Raw genomic sequence first — 14,729 nt, 5'->3', positions numbered from 1 at the left:
TGTATCCCAGATGGCCATATAAATAACCAGAGAAACATAGGTATATCCCCTAAGATAGTAGAGTAATGGAGTGCTTATACATGAAAAGTAACCAACAGAATAAGGTCCAAATCAGGGCCTGAACACAATAGTATGTAACACCATCAGCGAGTACATAGCATACTCTCAAATAAAGAAAAAAAAAAAGGTTTTCATACAATGGTGGAGATTGGCACCTGAAGGACCTACCTGTGGTATGTATAGCACCCAACGAGGGGAGTCTGTCAGCCTCACATGTGGACCCGGTCCCGACACGTGTTTTGCAGGTGCTTCAACAGGAGACCGTGAAGCACCTGCGAAACACGTGTCGGGACTGTGTTTTATATAATATATAATTTGATACTTAGAATGATGAAACAATATTGCATAATGATATATACGATAGTATTTTCATGTAAGAACATTTTTACATCATTGGTGTAATTACCTCTCCAACCCATAGGTGGCAATGTGTTTGACTGTAACCAAAATGTAATACTAAATATGAAAGACAACAGTGTGGCTTCTATAGTTAGATCATTTGTAAAATGCTAAACCAAAGGGGTAATAATGACAATCAATATAGCAACCTTTAACCCCTTCAGCCCCGGGGCACTTTCCGTTTTTGCGTTTTTGTTTTTTGCTCCCCTTCTTCCGAGAGCCGTAACTTTTTTATTTTTCCGTCAATCTTGCCATATGAGGGCTTGTTTTTTGCGGGACAAGTTATACTTTTAAATGAAACCATAAGTTTTACCATATGGTGTACTGGAAAGCAGCAAAAAAATTCCAAGTGTGGAAAAATTGCAAAAAAAGTGTGATGGCACAATAGTTTTTGGGATGTTTTATTCACGGTGTTCACTATATGGTAAAACTGATGTGTGGGTATGATACCTGAGGTCGGTGCGAGTTTGTAGACACCAAACATGTATAGGTTTACTTGTATCTAAGGGGTTAAAAAAAATTCACAAGTTTGTCCAATAAAAGTGGCGCACGTTTTGCGCCATTTTCCGAAACACGTAGCGTTTTTATTTTTTGGGATCTGTGGCTCAGTGACGGCTTATTTTTTGCGTCTCGAGCTGATGTTTCTAATGGTAGCATTTTTGCGCAGATGCTACGTTTTGATCGCCTGTTATTGCATTTTGCGTAAAACTTGCGGCGACCAAAAAACGTAATTTTGGCGTTTGGAATTTTATTGCCACTACGCCGTTTACCAATCCGATTAATTGATTTTATATTTTGATAGATCGGGCATTTCTGAACGCGGCGATACCAAATATGTGTATATTTATTTATTTTTTAACCCTTTAATTTTCAATGGGGGGAAAGGGGGGTGATTTGAACTTTTAGGTTTTTTTATTTTTTTTTAATTTTTTAAAACTTTTTTTTTACTTTTTTTATTTTATTTTACTAGTCCCCCTAGGGGGCTATAGCGATCAGCAATCCGATTGCTGATCGCTATCTGCTGATCACAGCTATTCCGCTGTAAACAGCAGAAATAGTCACTTTCTTTCTTCCTCTGCTCCGTGCCGAGGAAGAATGAAAGTGAAACTTCTTAGCACCAGGCGTCATCACATGACCCTGTGCTACGATGGCAACCACCGAACGTCACGTGATCACTCACGTGACGTCCGGAGGGGGCGGAGGTAAGAAAAAAAGATGGCCGCGCGCATATAGATCTCGCTGCCAGACTTTGGCAGCGAGATCTAAGGGGTTAATGTTCCGGGTGGAATGCGATTCCACTCGGAACATGTAGGCACACATGTCAGCTGTTGAAAACAGCTGATATGTGTGCCGATCCACGCCGCCTGCCCGCGGCAGGGGGCGGGGATTACCGGGACACGATCCATGACGGAAAGATCCGTCCATGGTCGTGAAGGGGTTAAAAAAGACTGGATGACTCCATTAAAACACTATTATTCATTATAAATGATTATAATTGATTAAAAATATATTTGATGTAGGAAAGTAGAATCAAATGTACCTTGGTCTTTCCATTTTTATTATTCTAATTTAATTTATTTGATCTGTATATTATTTATTAAATAACCTTCTATATAAGAAAATGTGTAACTACAACCAATATTTCATCCTTATTGCATTAACATACTAATGAAAGAAAATGTATAACTAGAAAGCAAATTAATGAATATATCAATGAATGAAGTGTTTTTTCTTCCAAAAATCTGAGCTTTTCCTTTTAATGTGATTAACTTCAACATAATCATATTTAATAACTTAATATTTTTATATTAAATATTACTTAACTAAATATTGAAGTGCCTTCTCAATTTAGATAGTAAACATTTGAAGGAAAAATAAAAAAAAATTATGGAATTAAAATTTTGATTAAAAATTCAAATATTGAATAAAAGATAATCAAAATAAAAATAGGAATAAAAATGAAAAATGAAAATCGGAATAAAAATAAAGGATAAAAGTCGGAATAAAAAAAAAAGATTATACTTACCTTGCACTTTCTTCTCTTTTCATACTTTGTAGTACTTTCTCCCTCCCCTCGCTGGCCCTGCAGGCTGGGAGATGTGGCTGCTTCCTATTTCCTCCTTGGCATGCCCCACCCACCTCTTTGCTCAGCTGCCTCCGGATTGGATGTGGGTCTTTCTGAGGGAGTGGTGCGGGCTACATAAACTAAATACATATTCTAGAATACCCGATGCGCTAGAATCGGGCCACCATCTAGTGTCCTTAATAAACACATTACTTTAATATTACTAATATTCTATATGATTTACATACCTGGCATATCAAATCATAAAAATAATTAAGTAATGTAATTTTTGCAGATAATACTCTTCTTTAGTATATAAATGCTTTGTGATTACCATACATCAATTTATTATTCCCAATAATTATTATTTGTACTTGATTAATATTATTAAAATAATGTGAAGACATGTAAATTAAACATAAATATGTAATTGGGACTAAAACCTTTTTTTGTCCTTTTAATATCATGAAATATGATGTTATAAAAAAATTCCTATATCAAGATTAAATAAAAAATTATTTTGTAAATCTTCAGAATAAAACTTTATATTACTTTTATATTTGAGAGGAAAATGTTTACCAAGCATTACCAAAGCAAAAGGTGGCTTCTTTGAAGAACCTAGAGTATACGACTTATTTTCAGTTGTTTCACACTTTTTTGTTAAGTATTTCATTCTACATGTGTTAATTCATAGTTTTGATGCCTTCAATGTGAATCTACAATTTTCAGTCATGAAAATAAAGAAAACTCTTTGAATGAGAAGGTGTGTCCAAACTTTTGGTCTGTACTGTATATAAAAAAAAAATTGTTAAAAACTAATGATCCTCCTCGATTGATACCTGAGAAGATAATAATAATTTAGCATGCTTTTGTAATTAGCCTTACACAATATAAGGATATATTTTACCTGTTCGAGGGAAAGAATACATTTATAAAAAAATAATTAATATTTCATCAATCTGCTTTACTGAGAAATTCTGAGAGAAATAAAAAGAATAAAATTATTATCATATTTATGGGAAAAATGAAACACTTAAAATAGGTTATGCTTATTCGTATACAGAGATCACATTTATTAATTTATAAAATTAAACTATAATTTCTTTAACTAAATGAAAATATAACTTTGATTTTACTGTCACTAATTTTAAGTATACAATACACTATATAGATAAATCTATAGAAAGTATTTAATACATATATACACTGTATATGAATAATTATGACTATCAAATACAATCACCATATTTAATTAATTCAGAAATCCCCTTTACCCAACTGGAGACCAAACCTCATTTTTTCTTCAAAGATTCAATCTATTATGGTCATTTTCAAACTTGGAATTTCTGAAAATATTTTGTAACTCAGCTATTTTCTTTAAGTGAGACAATGTCTCTCTCAGGACATACCACATGTCAATGCCTGTCAGATCCTGAGACAATTCTCTCCTTCATTGGAGAGAAGGGAAGATAGTTTTTTTCCTGTGAAAAAGGATTTTTAGATAATAATTGAAGTGGATTGTATGATTTGTAATTTATATGCAATTTCTTACGAATTTCATAAATTTTGCCACAGGAATATTTTGATCTCGGAGGCGTTGATGCTGGTTTTTCATAAAATGTCACCTTTTTTGGTATTACGGCATTAATTAATTTCTGTATTAATTGAGTTTGGTGATTCCTAACAAAATCAATACATTTGTGCATTCAAATAAGGACTTTTTCTGCAATGCAATAGTGCAGGTTTTAGCATCCAGAAATTTGAATTTTTTGACGAATGTGTTAATCAGATTCTGGTCTGACATTCGTGATCACTGTCCAATACAAATGTTCAAAAACAGACATAAATAAGAACATACCTTCATTTTATCCAATTTGTAATTCCTTCAGCATCTCATAATTTGGACTATCTTCATTTCTTTCACAAAAAATCAGATTCCTTAGCCTATTGATATTATTATCATTTGGACACTCACATGTCTCACTTTCAGAAGATCTTTTTAATGCTAGCTGTCTGAAAAATTGTTCTGGCAACCATGGATGGAATATCTTAAGGGTGCTTTACACGCTGTGACATCGCTAACAATATATCGTCGGGGTCACGTCGTTAGTGACGCACATCCGATGCCGTTAGCGACATCACAGTGTGTGACATCAAGGAGCGACAATCAACAAGCGCAAAAATGTGAAAAATCGTTGCTCGTTGACATGTCGCTACTTTTCAAAATATCGTTGCTGCTGCAGGTACGATGTTGTTTGTCGTTCCTGCAGCAACACACATCGCTGTGTGTGTGACACTGCAGAAACGATGAACATCTCCTTACCTGCGTCCACCGGCAATGAGGAAGGAAGTAGGTGGGCGGCATGTTCCGGCCGCTCATCTCCGCCCCTCCTCTGCTATTGGACGGCTGCCATGTGACGTCGCTGTGACGCTGCACGAACCACCCCCTTAGAAAGGAGGCGTATCGCTGGCCAGAGCGACATCGCAGGGAAGATAAGTCCGTGTGACGGGTGTTAGCGATGTTGTGCGCCACGGACAGCGATTTGCCCGTGACGCATAACCGGCGGGGGCGGGTACGCTCGCTAGCGATATCGGTACCGATATCGCAGCGTGTAAAGTACCCTTTAGTTTTCTCAATATTGGTTAAATTGAACTTTTTGCACACAAGTATGTTGCGATCATATGCAGGAATTAGTTTGCATAATCCAATAGGTTCTTTCTAAATTTAATTTCTAACTTAGCCTGTTCTATTTTTAGAAACTGATCGTCGCCATTTTCTTTCATCCGCACGTGTCCTTCTCTGACTCCTCTCTGCACGTGTCCTTCTCTGGCACTTCCCCCTTTTTGCTCCTCTATGTAATTTCCCTCTCCACCATATTTTCCTGCATCAGTTCCGGTGTCCTCAATATCACCTTCAATGGACGTCACATGTCTGAAGCCATCTTGTGGAGGATTATAGCCTAATGCCCTGACATTACCAATACTATTGCTTTGTGACATTTCAGGTTGTACGGTTCCACAATCTTTGAATTTTTCTAGCACTAACTTGTGAAATTCGTGGACCAAATGAAAAACATTCCTAATTTTTTGTTTCTCTCTATTAAAAGACACCATAGACTCTACACATGAATTCTCAAGTTCACACTGCCCATAAAGGCTTCCCCAGAGCTCCTCTATATTAGAAATATCTGAGTATGTGAACTGTAGTTTACTTTGTTTAGAAAAAGAAGAAATTATATCCATACATGTAGATAACTTGGCTCGCCTTGTTCAGCACGTCCAATACTTGTAGTACTTTTCAATATACTTATGGACTGACTTATCCTTTTCCTTCAAAGACACATCAATGGATGAACTTCTGTGGCCTTGTGAACTCTTCACTCTTCATTTAAACTAAAAACACTCATGCGACTTGAAGCCTTATCCGTATTTTTAGGTTCTGATTTGATTTAAACACAGTTTTGTGCAATTCCATGAAGCTTTTGGACAAGTTCGTTATTCATCAGCCCCCCCTTTGTACAAAAGGTTAGGGAAGTGAAACAAAAAAAAAACGTCAGTAGCCAGCGTCAAAATGAAAAATGACCACACATGCCAAAATGGGAAAAAACAGCTGTGTCAACCAGTTTGGCCATGTCCTTGATATATTTTTCTTTAAATACGTGATAAGACGCATGAAAAATAGACTTAGGCGGGCTTTGCACGTTGCAACATCGGTAACAATGTGTTACCGATGCTGCAGCGATAGTCCCGCCCCCGTCGCACGTTCGATATATAGTGAAAGCTGCCGTAGCGATTATTATCGCTACGGCAGCTTTACACGCACATACCTGCCGTGCGACGTCCCTCTGGCCGGCGACCCGCCTCCTTCCTTAGGGGGCGGGTCGTGCGGCGTCACAGTGACGTCACTTGGCAGGCGGCCAATTGAAGTGGAGGGGCGGAGATGAGCAGGATGTAAACATCCCGCCCACCTCCGTCCTTCTCATTACAGCCGGGAGGCAGGTAAGGTGAAGTTCCTCGCTCCTGCGGCTTCACACACAGCGATGTGTGCGGCCGCAGGAACGAGGAACTACATCGTACCTGTCGCTCCCCCGGCATTATGGAAATGTCGGAGGCTGCAGCGATGATACGATTTTGACGCTTTTGCGCTCGTTAATCGTATCATCTAGGATTTACACACTACGACATCGCAAGTGACGCCGGATGTGCGTCACTTTCGATTTGACCCCACCGACATCGCACCTGCGATGTCGTAGTGTGCAAAGCCCGCCTTAAACAAAATTGTAAAAATAAATAGATGTATTTTATATTGAGTAAAAATGATTGACAAAAATAAAATATTTCATTAGTTCAGTTACAGAAATGAAAAATAGTATTCTTCATTAGCTTACTTGAGGAGTTCAATAATAGTCCATTTCTTTACTAAATCAGTAGAAGCCTTCATTCATCTATCCCTGGCTCCTGAATGGCTAGGCCATGGTGATATGCTGTAGGCCTGACAGCATGTGTTTCCATCGTGGATCTTCCTGCGCATACGACATGCTGCAGCTATGTCACTCCGGAGAAAAGTGCCCCCCCCCCTTGAGAAGTGTCATGTTATATATGCAGCTGTTCAAAACCATATAGGGAGATTCTGCAGAACACATGAGGTAGGCCTCCAATATAGATAAGACTATGTCAGTATATTATATATATATATATATATATATATATATGTGTGTGTGTGTAATAATCAAACAATGTAGAAAACATAGCCAGCTCACCATAAAGGAGTTCCTCTTGATGCAGTGGTCGGTGTTCACCTTATATTTGTTAGGACCAGGATGACGGGTAGGCCCAGGAGGTGGATCCACTGGACTGAGCACCCCACCGAGGGCAAGGTGCCCGGTAGCCGGAGCACTACGGGTAGCAGGACAGTCCGTACAGAGGAGTGGGTGTAGGACCACTGGGACCACGGAGTCTCTGAAGGTAGTCCGGGTGACGGAGCTCAGGTTCGGAGGCCGAGAAGATGTCAGGCAGGGTCCAGAACCAGCGGAGCGGGAAGGTCGGTCACCACACGGATCCAGGGATCGGAGACGGTAGGGACTGAGAAGAAGGCGGACAGTCACCGTTAGGAGTTCTGGAACCGTCAGGACCAGTTGGCGAGACAGGAGCGGCTCTACAAGAGAGATAGGTAAGTACGGGACAAAGCACAGGGAGACCTGACTCCTAGCTTAGCAAACACGAAGAACAGGTCCCGCCCACTTGGAAAGGAACCCTCTATATACCCTGTACCTGCATCTTCAATATCCTGTTGGAGGACGCTGGCCCTTTAAGAAAACGTCAATGACCGCGCGCGCGCCCTAATGCGCATGCGCGAGGCCCGAGTGCCAGAAGCCAGAGCAGGATGCGGTGTGCAGGAGGCAGGAGTGCCGGGCCGGCTCAGGACAGCAGACGGGCGCCGGGACCGGGGACCGGGTTGCCTGGAGGACGCAGGTGAGGGAGCATGGAGGCTGAGGAGCGGGGGACCGGGGAGCGTGGCACGAGAGCGGGGAAGCGAGGTCCGGGAGCAGGGGAGCGTGGCAGAGGAGCCGGGGAGCGTGGCAGAGGAGCCAGGGAGCGTGGCAGGGGAGCCGGGGAGCGTGGCAGGAGAACCGGGGAGCGTGGCACGGGCACCGGGGAGCGTGGCACGGGCACCGGGGAGCGTGACAGTACCCCCTCCCCCACGCCCCCCTCCCCACAACCGGGACATGAAGGCACGTATCAGAGGAGTACCCACATTCTCCCGGGGTTCCCAGGACATATCCTCAGGACCATACCCAGCCCAGTCCACCAGGAAGAGCTGTCGGCCCCGCACGGTCTTCATGGCCACGATATCCCTTACCACATAGATGTCATCATCAGCAATAGGAGGAGGAGCAGAACTAGCAGCAGCGGAGAAGGGACCAAGGACAACCGGCTTGAGCAGGGAGACATGGAAGGAGTTGGGTATCCTCATTGTGGCCGGGAGCTGCAGCTTGTAGGAGACCTCATTTATTTTGCCGATGACTTTAAACGGCCCAATGTAGCGAGGACCCAGCTTGTATGATGGTAGCTTCAATCGGACATATTTGGAAGCAAGCCAGACCAGATCTCCTGGAGAGAAACACGGGGGATCCAGACGCCTCTTGTCTGCGTGTCTCTTCATCCGCAGGGAAACGCGTCCAAGGGACGTCTTGACAGAGTCCCAAATTGTTGAAAAGTCACGGACTACGGTATCAGCAGCAGGGATATCCGAGGAAGAAGATACAGGTAATGGGACGGAAGGCTGAAGTCCGTAAACTACATGGAAGGGAGAGCTGGAGGAGGACTCACTGACGTGATGGTTATTCAGCCCAAGGAAGGAGCGTGGACCAGTCGTCGTGATGGGCGTTAACGTAGTGACATAAGAAGGAGGTCAGGATCTGATTGACTCGTTCCACTTGGCCATTCGACTGAGGATGGTAGGCTGAAGAAAAGTCCAGAGCCACTCCCAGATGTTTGCAGAGAGCCCTCCAGAAGCGGGAGGTAAACTGAGTTCCTCTGTCCGACACAATGTGTGAGGGAAAGCCATGCAACCGGAAGATGTGCTGTATGTAGGCGTCAGCGAGTTCCTGGGCAGAGGGGAGTCCAGCCATAGGGATGAAGTAAGCCATTTTGGAGAAACGGTCCACCACGACCCATATGACTGTGTGTCCGGAGGACAAGGGCAAATCTGTAATAAAGTCCATTGCAATGTGTTGCCACGGAACGGAGGGGATTGGCAGCGGCAGAAGGCGACCATATGGCAGGTGTTTGGGCGTCTTGTTCCGGGCACAAGAGGAGCAGGCTGAGACAAAGGACGCGACGTCTGTGCGAAGGGATGGCCACCAATAGTGATGTACAATTGTACTCCATGTTCTCTTCTGACCAGCATGGCCGGCTATTTTCGAGGCATGGCCCCAGTGCAACACTTTTTGTCTGTCAGGTTCAGAGACATAGGTCTTCCCGGGCGGTATCTGGGCCAGAGTGACAGGAGCCACCGGAATGATTTTACTTGGGCAGATGATGGGCTGGGATGTCTCCTCCTCCTGTTCCAAGGGCATGAATGACCTGGACAAGGCATCTGCTCGCACATTCTTATCCGCGGGCCGAAAATGGAGCTGAAAATCGAACCAGGCAAAGAACAAGGACCACCTGGCTTGTCGTGGGTTCAGTCGCTGAGCAGACCGCAGGTATTCCAGGTTCTTGTGGTCCGTGTAAATGATCACGGGGTACACTGCTCCCTCCAGAAGGTAGCGCCATTCCTCCAGAGCCAGTTTGACTGCTAATAGCTCTCGGTCACCGATGGTGTAGTTGCGTTCAGGCGCTGAGAAGCTCTTGGAGAAGAAACCGCAAGTGACCATCTTTCCGCGGGCGGATTTCTGCATGAGCACTGCCCCGGCCCCAGAGGAGGAGGCATCCACCTCCAAGGTGAACTGTCGGTTTAACTCAGGACGGTGGAGCACAGGAGAGGAAGCAAATGCCCGCTTCAGGGAGCCAAACGCGGCGTCGGTCGCAGGTGACCAGTCCTTCGGATTAGCCCCCTTTTTGGTCAAGGCAGAGAGAGGCACAGTCAGGGCAGAGAAGTGAGGGATGAACTGACGGTAATAGTTCGCAAAGCCAAGAAAACGTTGAATTGCCTTCAGTCCGGAAGGAGGGGGCCAGTTGAGAATGGAAGAGACCTTCTCCGGATCCATCTGCAGGCCGGTATCGGAGATTACGTAACCCAGGAAGGGAAGAGAAGACTGCTCGAAGACACACTTCTCGTACTTGGCGTACAGGCAATTCTCTCTAAGCCTTTGTAGTACCAGCTGCATGTTCTCTCTGTGGGTTTGGAGGTCCGGAGAGAAGACCAGGATGTCATCCAAATATACCACCACACAGACGTAGAGAAGGTCCCGGAACACATCGTTCACTAGTTCTTGAAAGACTGCCGGTGCGTTACACAGGCCGAAGGGCATCACACAATACTCGTAGTGCCCATCGCGAGTGTTAAATGCGGTCTTCCATTCGTCCCCAGAGCGGATGCGGACCAGGTTGTAGGCACCACGAAGATCCAACTTGGTAAACAAACGAGCTCCTCTAAGCCGATCAAACAATTCGGGGATGAGCGGCAGGGGGTATTTATTCTTTACGGTGATTTGATTCAATCCCCGGTAGTCAATGCAGGGGCGCAGGTCGCCCTCTTTCTTCTTAACGAAGAAGAAGCCTGCTCCAGCAGGAGAGGAGGATCTCCGGATGAATCCCCTTGACAAGTTCTCAGTGATGTAGGCAGACATAGCCCTTGTTTCAGCAGGGGACAAAGGATATATCCATCCTCGAGGTGGTGTGGTTCCCGGGAGTAGGTCGATGGCACAGTCGTAAGGACGATGTGGCGGCAGTACCTCTGACTCCTTTTTATCAAAGACGTCCGCGAAGGACCAATAGGCCGAAGGCAGTCCTGGTAGGGACTCCGGGACCGGAGGCCGTCGGATGGGCTGTATGGACCTCAAGCAGTTCTCATGGCAAGAAGGGCCCCATCGGGTAATTTCGCCAGCCCGCCAGCTGACCGACGGTTCGTGTGTCCGTAACCAGGGGAGTCCCAGCAGGATTTGATGAGACATATGCGGGAGGACGTAGAAGGTGATTTTCTCGGTGTGCAGGGCACTGATGCGTAGTACTATATGCTTGGTGATCCAGGAGATGGTGTCAGAGAGGGGTCTCCCATCTACAGAGGCAATCACGAGGGGTTTGTCGAGTGGAGTAACAGGCACCTGGTACTTGTCCACCGTGGCCTGCTGGATGAAATTGCCTGCTGCCCCGGAATTGAGGTACGCTTCCGCCGTGAACCGCGTCTCTCCCGCTGTCACGTGAACCGTCCACGTAACCGGGTCTGAGAGAGTCCCAGTACCTAGGGTGGCCTCTCCTACCAACCCTAGGCTTTGGAGTTTCCTGGCCTCTCTGGACAGGAACGTAGCAGGTGTGTGCCCTCTCTGCAGTAGAAGCAGAGGCCCTTGGCGAGCCGTTCTGCTCGGCGTTGTTCGGACTGCCGCAAACGGTCAATCTGCATGGGCTCGTGGACAGAGACACCAGACGACGCCGACTGAAGTACGGTGGGCTTCTGCGGAGGAGAGGAATGCCGTATCGGACGTCTCTCGCGGGACACCTCTTTGGATCGTTCCTGAAATCTGAGGTCCACGCGGGTGGCTAGTGCGATCAGGGCATCCAGGGTGGAAGGAACATCGCGGCCGGCCAGCTCGTCCTTAATACGACCGGAGAGTCCTTCCCAGAAGGCGGCGGTTAGGGCCTCATTGTTCCACCCTAATTCAGAGGCCAAGGTGCGGAAGCGGATGGCGTATTGACCCACCGTCAAGGTCCCCTGGCGTAGTTTGAGGAGTGATGAGGCAGACGCGGCGGCACGTCCAGGTTCATCAAAGGTGGTTCTAAACGCCTGCAGGAACTCCTGGATGTTTGTGGTTACAGGGTCCTCCTTCTCCCACAAGGGGTTCATCCAGGCCAGTGCCTCACCCTCTAGATGGGACATCACAAACGCCACCTTGTCTTGATCGGAGGCAAACAGATGTGGAAGCAGTTTAAAGTGGAGGGAGCACTGGTTCAAGAAGCCTCTGCAGGTCTTAGGATCTCCGGCATACTGGGGTGGAGAAGCCAAGCGGAGTTTAGAGGTTTCCGAGGAGGCTGCCACGGGAGGTGTGGACGTGGACTGTGATGCCAGGGACGTAGCTGTGGCTTGCAACGTATTCAGACGGGTGTCCACTGAGGTCATGAAGGCTAACATGCGGGATTGGGTCTCGCGTTGTCGTCCGAGTTCCTACTGCAATCCGGCCAGCTGGGTCGCTAGTGCATCGGCGGGATCCATGGCCTGTTCTTACTGTTAGGACCAGGATGACGGGTAGGCCCAGGAGGTGGATCCACTGGACTGAGCACCCCTCCGAGGGTAAGGTGCCCGGTAGCCGGAGCACTACGGGTAGCAGGACAGTCCGTACAGAGGAGTGGGTGTAGAAGTCCCTGGGACCACGGAGTCTCTGAAGGTAGTCCGGGTGACGGAGCTCAGGTTCGGAGGCCGAGAAGATGTCAGGCAGGGTCTGGAACCAGCGGAGCGGGAAGGTCGGTCACCACACGGATCCAGGGATTAAAGACGATAGGGACTGAGAAGATGGCGGACAGTCACCGTTAGGAGTTCTGGAACCGTCAGGACCGGTTGGCGAGACAGGAGCGGCTCTACAAGAGAGATAGGTAAGTACGGGACAAAGCACAGGGAGACTTGACTCCTAGCTTATTAAACACGAAGAACAGGCCCCGCCCACTTGGAAAGGAACCCTCTATATACCCTGTACCTGCATCTTCAATATCCTGTTGGAGGACGCTGGCCCTTTAAGAAAAGGTCAATGACCGCGCGCGCCCTAATGCGCATGCGCGAGGCCCGGGTGCCAGAAGCCAGAGCAGGATGCGGTGTGCAGGAGGCAGGAGTGCCGGGCCGGCTCAGGACAGCAGACGGGCGCCGGGACCGGGTTGCCTGGAGGACGCAGGTGAGGGAGCATGGAGGCTGAGGAGTGGGGGACTGGGGAGCGTGGCACGGGAGCGGGGAAGCGAGGTCCGGGAGCGGGGGAGCGTGGCAGAGGAGCCGGGGAGCGTGGCAGGGGAGCCAAGGAGCGTGGCAGGAGAACCGGGGAGCGTGGCACGGGCACCGGGGAGCGTGGCACGGGCACCGGGGAGCGTGACAATATTCTGCAAGGATCCAGGCAGGGAGTGTGCCCAAACAAATAGAAATGTAGGAGAATTAGGATCCAGCAAAAGGATGAAATTTCACCAGAATTTTAAAAACTTCTTCTTTATTATTCCTTTGAGTCATATAAAAGTATGAGGAACTCCAATCAATTAATAGCACTCCAGCAAGGGACTACATGTTTCAACACTATGTGCCTTCTTCACGGTCCTACTTGAACTGAGCTCCAACACTGACAATATATCCTGTATATATCTGTATATCAAGATCTGTATATCAATGACAAAAAAAAAAAATACAGATCTTGATATACAGATATACAGATCTTGCTTGCTGCAGGATGTATTTTTCATATACCGTATTTTTCGGACTATAAGACGCACCGGACTATAAGACGCACCCTGGTTTTAGAGGAGGAAAATAGGAAAATAAAACTTTAAGCAAAAAAATGTGGTCATGACACACTGTTATGGGGCGAGGATCTGCTGCTGACACTGTTATGGGGGTAATGTCCCCAAATTCTCTACTAAGGTTCCCCATCCTGGTAATGATCCTCCTGCCTTGTATATGATCCTGCTATAAACCCCCATCCTGCTTATATACCAGCATCCTGCTCATATTCCCCCATCCTATTCATATACCCCATCCTGTTCATATACCCCCATCCTGTTCATATACCCCCATCCTGTTCATATACCCCCATCCTGTTCATATACCCCCATCCTGTTCATATACCCCCATCTTGTTGATATACCCCCATCCTGTTCATATAGCCCCCATCCATCCTGTTCATATAGCCCCCATGCTGTTCATATACCCCCATCCTATTCATATACCCCCCATCCTGTTCATATACCCCCCATCCTGTTCATATACCCCCCATCCTGTTCATATACCCCCATCCGTCCTGCTCATATACTCCCATCCTGTTCATATACCCCCATCCTGTTCATATACCCCCATCCTGTTCATATACCCCCCATCCATCCTGCTCATATACTCCCATCCTGTTCATATACCCCCATCCTGTTCATATACCCCCATCCTGTTCATATACCCCCATCCTGTTCATATACCCCCCATCCATCCTGTTCATATACTTCCATCCTGTTCATATACCCCCCATCCATCCTGTTCATATACCCCCATCCTGTTCATATACTTCCATCCTGTTCATATACTCCCATCCTGCTATATGCCCCCATCGTGCTCATATACCATCCTGGTATATGGCCTGTATCCTATAGCACAGAGAAAAAAAAACAAACGTTTATGCTCACCTTTTCCTCACTCCCTCCAGCACCGATCATCTTCCTCTCTGCGCCGCTGACCTGCGTGTGTGGAGCCGTTCCCCTGCAGCACGCGATGTCTTCCTGTCTGTGCCGATCAGCTGATCAGCACAGATCAGCTGACCGGCACAGACAGGAAGACATCGCGTGCTGCGGGGGGAACGGCTCCACACACGGA

This window comes from Anomaloglossus baeobatrachus, chromosome 5, assembly GCF_048569485.1.
Source record: "Anomaloglossus baeobatrachus isolate aAnoBae1 chromosome 5, aAnoBae1.hap1, whole genome shotgun sequence".
Classification (NCBI taxonomy): Eukaryota; Metazoa; Chordata; class Amphibia; order Anura; family Aromobatidae; genus Anomaloglossus; species Anomaloglossus baeobatrachus.
This window is presented reverse-complemented; position numbering follows the sequence as displayed.